Source organism: Choristoneura fumiferana, chromosome 10 (assembly GCF_025370935.1).
Source record: "Choristoneura fumiferana chromosome 10, NRCan_CFum_1, whole genome shotgun sequence".
Lineage (NCBI taxonomy): Eukaryota > Metazoa > Arthropoda > Insecta > Lepidoptera > Tortricidae > Choristoneura > Choristoneura fumiferana.
Genome location: NC_133481.1, coordinates 8,037,169 through 8,043,545, shown reverse-complemented (window position 1 = coordinate 8,043,545; position 6,377 = coordinate 8,037,169). Strand labels below are relative to the sequence as shown.

The window sequence follows — 6,377 nt, the reverse complement described above, 5'->3', positions numbered from 1 at the left end:
AATAATGAACGTCTCTGCATCGGAAAAAGCTGTCTTTCCTAAAAACGCGAAAAAAATTTAACCGACTACAAAAACCCATGAAAATGATTTCCTACCAGTCTGCACTCGGTGCCTCAGCACGAGCCAGCAGGAGTGATTGTAGCCCAATTATATAATAGTATGTAAGTGAGGTAGACGACTATAGGTCAACTCCTGCTGGCTCGTGCTGAGACAAAGACTTTAGACTGGTAGAAATGATTTTCACGGTTTTTGTAGTCTGTTAATTTTTTCATTTATTATATTTTTTTTCATTACAAATATTACAAAATAAATCTGAATGACCATTCGTTTTAATTTGGGAGTCATACAGATACTAGATAGTCCAGTAAGAAAAACACGCACTGAACTGCTGAGGGACAAAGTAAGTCGAAGGTCCTCAAACTAAATAGTCAGCACGCAAGCATAGCGGGCTCGTGGTTTGACAAACCCGCCCATCTTAATCTAAGTAATTAAAGTAATGAGTGTACTAGAAACCGAACCTAATCATATATGCATCTACGTCAACATTCAACATCGACATCCCATTCAATTATCCGCGGCAATAATAAGGCACTTGCGAGACAAGCGTTAATACCTAAATACAGATTTAATTACGCATACATTTGGGACTTAGGTATAAGGAGGGTTATAGATTCCATGTTGTTATTTGAAATAACGTTTCGGGAGCGTCGTATTGTCACATCCATTAAGCCGGGCGCAGGGCGGGGCCTCGCCACGCCCCCGTCCCGCCCCGCGCCTCGCACTCGGGTCGGGGCGCGACTCCACGCGACAACTCACTAAAACGATTTACTCGCAATCGCATCTCGCTGCGCATCCTTTCATCTCCTAAACAACAAAAAAAGGAAATCTGTAAAATTAGCGCGGGTTAATTAATGAACGAGATTGAATTAGTGTTGCTGTGAAGTTTTATATTTTTTGGGATTATGTTTGGTCGTTCGGTCGTGTGATGTCGTGTGAATGTGTGTACCGTGCGTTCCGTGGTTGTGTGGCGGCGGTGGCGGCGGCGGCGGCGAGGTGAGCGACGCGCGACGCTGGCGACGCACGGCATGGGCGGGACGGGCGGCGCGAGCGCGGGCTGGGCGCGCGAGGCGCCGGCGCTGCTGAGCACGGCGCTGCTCCTGGGCGGCGCGCTGCCCGAGCGCCCGCCGGCGCCGCTCTTCACCATCGACAGTATCCTGGCGCCGCGCCCGCAGCCTGCCATCCCTCCGCTGCAGCTGCATCACTTGGCGCACACCACCTTTCATAGAGCCCACGATCTCTTTGGTACGTCTGCGAAGATGTTGTTCATGAATGGTGAGCTGGCCTGATTCCTTTCATTGTTGACGAAACGTAATAAAACTCATTAAAAGCTTATCCGACGGACTACGAATCTGCTACTTGTGGGGTAGATGTAATAGATTTTTTAGTTTTATTTTCATTATTCCCGTGTCGGGGCAGATATTTGTATGAAAAAAACGAATTTTTGTTCTCCGGTCTTGGGTGTTTAATATGTATTTAAGTATGTATACCCATAGCACAAGCTTTGCTAAGCTTAGGTACTTTGGGACTAGGTCAATTGGTGTGAATTTATTTATTTATTATTATTGAGTGAATAATCAGTAAGAGTCGCTGTGTACCTACAGTCACCTGTACTTAATATATAAACGTCTCTTAATTTTCAAAAGGATATATTCCAAAAAAATCCGTTAAATCTCTGTACAAAATATTTCTGTTCAAATTTTTAGAGTTCCGTACCACAAAAGGAAAAACCGGAACTCTTATAGGATCACTTTGTTGTCCGTCCATCCGTCCGTCCGTCCGTCTGTCAGTCAAGAACTTTTATCTCGGGGACGTGTGGAGTTGAAATTAAACCCTTTAAACTTACTTAAGTGTACAGTCCCTTGAAGCTGTGAAAAATCAAACTTCTGAGTCAACGCAATAAAAAGATAGAGCCATTAAAAAAGGTGTTTCCATACAAATTGCTTTAACCGTACAATTTATAGGGTACTTGCGGCTGTCCTAGAAACTTGAAATTTTGTATGAAGCTAGCTCTTTTAGCAGAATAAAAAAAAATCAGGAAATTTTAAGTTTTCGTGTCTGATTGATTGTATATAACGTTTTAAACTTTCGTGATTCTCACTCATAGTCAAAATACCATAAACGGGGTCGAGGTAAATATTACTTGTGTAACAATAGCGTGATAAGTCCCGTTTATGGTATTTTGACTATGATTGATTGTATGTCAATAAACTATCTAAAATGACCCCACACTGCGTACATTTTGCTTAGGAGAGGGGCTCTTATTTATAACACTGGATATTCATAAATATATAACAAATTGTACGAAACCCTCGGTGCGCGGATTGGACTCGCACTTGGCCAGTTTTTTTAGTTTACTCATAAGAAGGTACATGACAGTTTATAGGTAAACAAACAAAGCAGTGTCATTATCATTAACATGTAGATAGGTAGGTACATACTTACCTCAAAAAGAATCAAGAACACACTACACTCCGTTCCTATTAGGTACCTACCTCTATAAATTGTTTAGTGAAGGCAATTTGTATGGAAACACCTTTTTAGGGTTCCGTAGCCAAAATGGCAAAAACGGAACCCTTATAGTTTCGCCATGTCTGTCTGTCTGTCCGTCCGCGGCTTTGCTTAGGGACTATCAATGCTAGAAAGCTGTAATTTTGCCCGAATATATATGTAAACTATGCCAACAAATGGTACAATAAAAAAATCAAAAATTTTTTTTTAGAGTACCTACCTCCCAATATTAATAGTAACAAATTTAAATCGTTCGTACTTGGCGATAGAGAGCCCTCCTGCTATATCTCGCATCAGGTCCCTTTTACGACACCCCCGGGAAGAGATGAGTTATCCATTCTATTCTAAAACAGGGCACGGCACGGATAATCTTTAGTAATTTTAATAACCAACAAAAGTTGGAAAAGCTCCGACTTTCTCACTTCAAAGTTCAATATCTCAAAAAGGGCTAAACCGATTTTGATAAAATATGTCTGAGAACCATCGCTAAAAAACCTGCTTTCAATAAAAAAAAACTCATTCAAATCGGTCCACCGTTTAAGAGCTCCGGTACCACAGACAGATAGACAGATACACAGACACACATAGCGGTCAAACTTATAACACCCCTCTTTTTGCGTTGGGGGTTAATAAAATAGTTTGCAAGAGTTTTGACTTGCCATACAAATTGCGACGAACCGTTGTAGCAATGATCGTATCATATTTGTCTATCATTATTTGAAAAGAAATTAGTAAACGTACGAGTTCATCATTATTCCAGTAGTAAACATTTTCAATTTTATTTCATTTAATTAGCAATACAGATGACAACATGGTGTCATTTATTGGGCATTGCGTGTCGAGTAATTTTTTTTGTATTTTTTTTCTTTATTTGTAGGTATACTGTAGCTTTTAAGTATTTTATTTGTAATTATTTAATTTTGAAAAAAATTACTTTCTGCCAAGTTTCTTGCGGCGCATTCTTCTTGGCAATTATGGTCTTTCCGAAAGCGCTGGTAGATTAAAAAATTACATGTAAAAGTGCCCATTGCGGCCTATTTACTGAAATTTTTGAAATTGTAAACTTACTTATAGATAGCAGCTAGTATAAATAAATAACTTTTATTAACTGAATGTTGGTTCAGCCACCAACAGATAATGTGGAGCCCGCGGGTTCCCGCGGAGGGGCCAAGACGGCTTATCTCAATTAAAGTCTTTCTCCACTTACCGTTAAGAGCTTTTCAAAATTTCAAAACATCCCAGAGGCCACGATCGCTTTTCGTTACGAAAACAGACCCACGAAAAAATGTACATAGATGATTTTATTGAAGCTACATTGGATAACTGGGGGTTTTCAGAAAAAATGTACCCGTTTTGCCTTAATTATTCTTAATTTTCCATACAAATTTTACCCTTAAAAGGGTCATAAAAGGGTTGAAAGTTTGCATGAAAAACATTGTATGATTGGTTATTTGGAGTCTTTTTGTATTTTTTATATTTCAACTCCAAATTTGTTACTTCCCAGCACTGGTCTCTTTTTCTGGTTTTTCTGTGCATCCATATCTCAGTTTGTATTTTCGATATGAAAAACATTGATCGGTTTGAAGTTGGAGCGTTCAAAAAATTAGTTTTGACTAATTGTTTTTAACAATTCTAGTTTTATTTAATGGTGTGATGTAGGCTCTGTATAGTTTTTAATTTAAGTCCATGAACCATTAATATTATTGAAGGTTTTTATAAGAAAACAGTAAAGACTTTTTATCGTAATCAACTTACGAATTAACACGATATCGATTATCTTCTTGTATAATTATAAAATAACATGTCCTAATTGATTCATCTTCGCCCAGCCAAAGCTATTGGAGTCACAGACTTGAAATTTGGGAGACATCTTTTTTGAGGATCATAGAGGTTAACTAAGAAAGGAATTTCCTAAATTCTCATGGCAAAGGGAAAAAAATATAACAAAAAATTGAACCGACTACAAAAAACCATGAAAATAATTTTCTACCAGTCTGAAGTCGGTCGGTGCCTCAACTGCCTCAGCACGAGGCAGCAGAGTGGACCTATAGTCATCTACCTCACCTACGCACTTTGGGCTTCAATCACTCCTGCTGGCTCGTGCTGAGGCAACGACCGACTTCAGACTGGTAGAAAATTATTTTCATGGTTTTTTTGTAGTCGGTTCAATTTTTTGTTATAAATTTTTTTATCACGCTTTTTAGTGTAAATATCTAAGATACAATAGTTTAATATCAACTGCTCGTCACCTTTTACGAAAGAATGCTTTTTCCGATGCTGAGACGTTCATTATTGAGGAGGCCTGGTACTTCACCACCCGTTTTACCATATGCATTACGAGGAGCATACTCGTAAGTTGCTTAGCAACTGTGTCAAAGTAATTAAAATTCAACCCGTGAAATACTTGTAATTGAGTAGTAACTACGATGGTCAACTGTGGTCTACATCATCAGTTCCACTTCACCAAATGATGATTTTCAAGAGCAAATGCACGAGTTACTACTAAATATATCGAATTTACTATAGGTGTCCCTACAACATTTGAAGAGTTCCCTCGATTTCATTAAGATCCTGATTTGGTGCTTATGGGACCTAATTGAAGACTTTCCTAGACGAACCCAAAAAAATTTCAAATCAGTTGATAAATGACGGAGTTCTGAGGTAACAAACATTTAAAAAAATACAACCAAATTGATAACCTCTTTTTTGAAGTCGGTTAATAAAATGGATTTATATTTTCATTTTCAAGCAGCTCACCTACGTGTTTATATTCTGAATTTATGTTTTTGCAATGCAACTTTGGCATGCAATAAGTAGCTTTATAACTAGCGTCTAATGTTAAATGCGTGTGTCTTCGATACAAAATTATCATTAAGTTTCTAATGATACAGTTTCTGTGAGCGGGAATAAAAATGATCGAAATGAATGATCGTAAGATCACATATTTTGCACTTATTAAAAGCGTGAAGGGGTTATACAGCCGTCATTAATACGGTCGAGGACTTTAATTCATGAGCAGCCATGGAACCATTTCACAGTAAACGTCATAGTGACATCGCATTAAAGTTTAAGTTGGTATGTATATCTGTCGATTAATATTAATATATCGTCACTACTTTGAAAAAATCTCGTAACTCAAATCAATACGTCAACAAAATTTAACCTTGACGTAATGGTCATAAAGTGCACTCAGAAAAATTATCCATTGTGAGATACGAGTTTTTTTAAAGTAGTGACGATATGTAGATTAGTAGATTGTATAGCAATGCCAGCAGAAAGGGAAGGGTTAAGGGGAATAAATGTAATGTTTTTTTTCTTTTTCTTTGTCGGATTAATTAACAAGGAACATCGTAATGACTTTTCCTTTAAAAAGGTTCCATGGTGGCTCATGGACTTGACCGTACCTACAATCGTCTGTAGAAGGATTTTTTCTTCAACTCTGAATTCCGAGTAGTTCTTGTTGATGAAATCATCATTGTACTTATAAACGTGTTGTAATTATAACTATTAAGGGATGAAATTGAAAAAAGGGTTTTAATGTCATAATTAACAAACAACTCTATTTATAGGTTAGGCTAGGTTATATATTTATTGTACATAGTCATATTTTTAAATGTTTCATGTATTGTGTTTTATTGCTTTTTGTTATATAAATAAATAAAAACAACTCTGTTCTGACAAACATACGAGTAGTTACATTATTCGGATATCTTACTACATCAGTAATATGTCTGAGTTAGATTTAAATTTTACGTTAATCATAACCTTCAGTCGTATAGTCGCCAACACTCTTGACTGATCTGGAAAAA

General features: G+C 37.5%; 1 pseudogene; it reads left to right on the top strand.

Annotated features, from left to right (window-relative positions):
- The first annotated feature begins 806 nt into the window (after positions 1 to 806).
- The window catches only part of LOC141432000 (uncharacterized), a 52,503-nt pseudogene continuing 46,932 nt past the window's right edge, over positions 807 to 6,377 (top strand).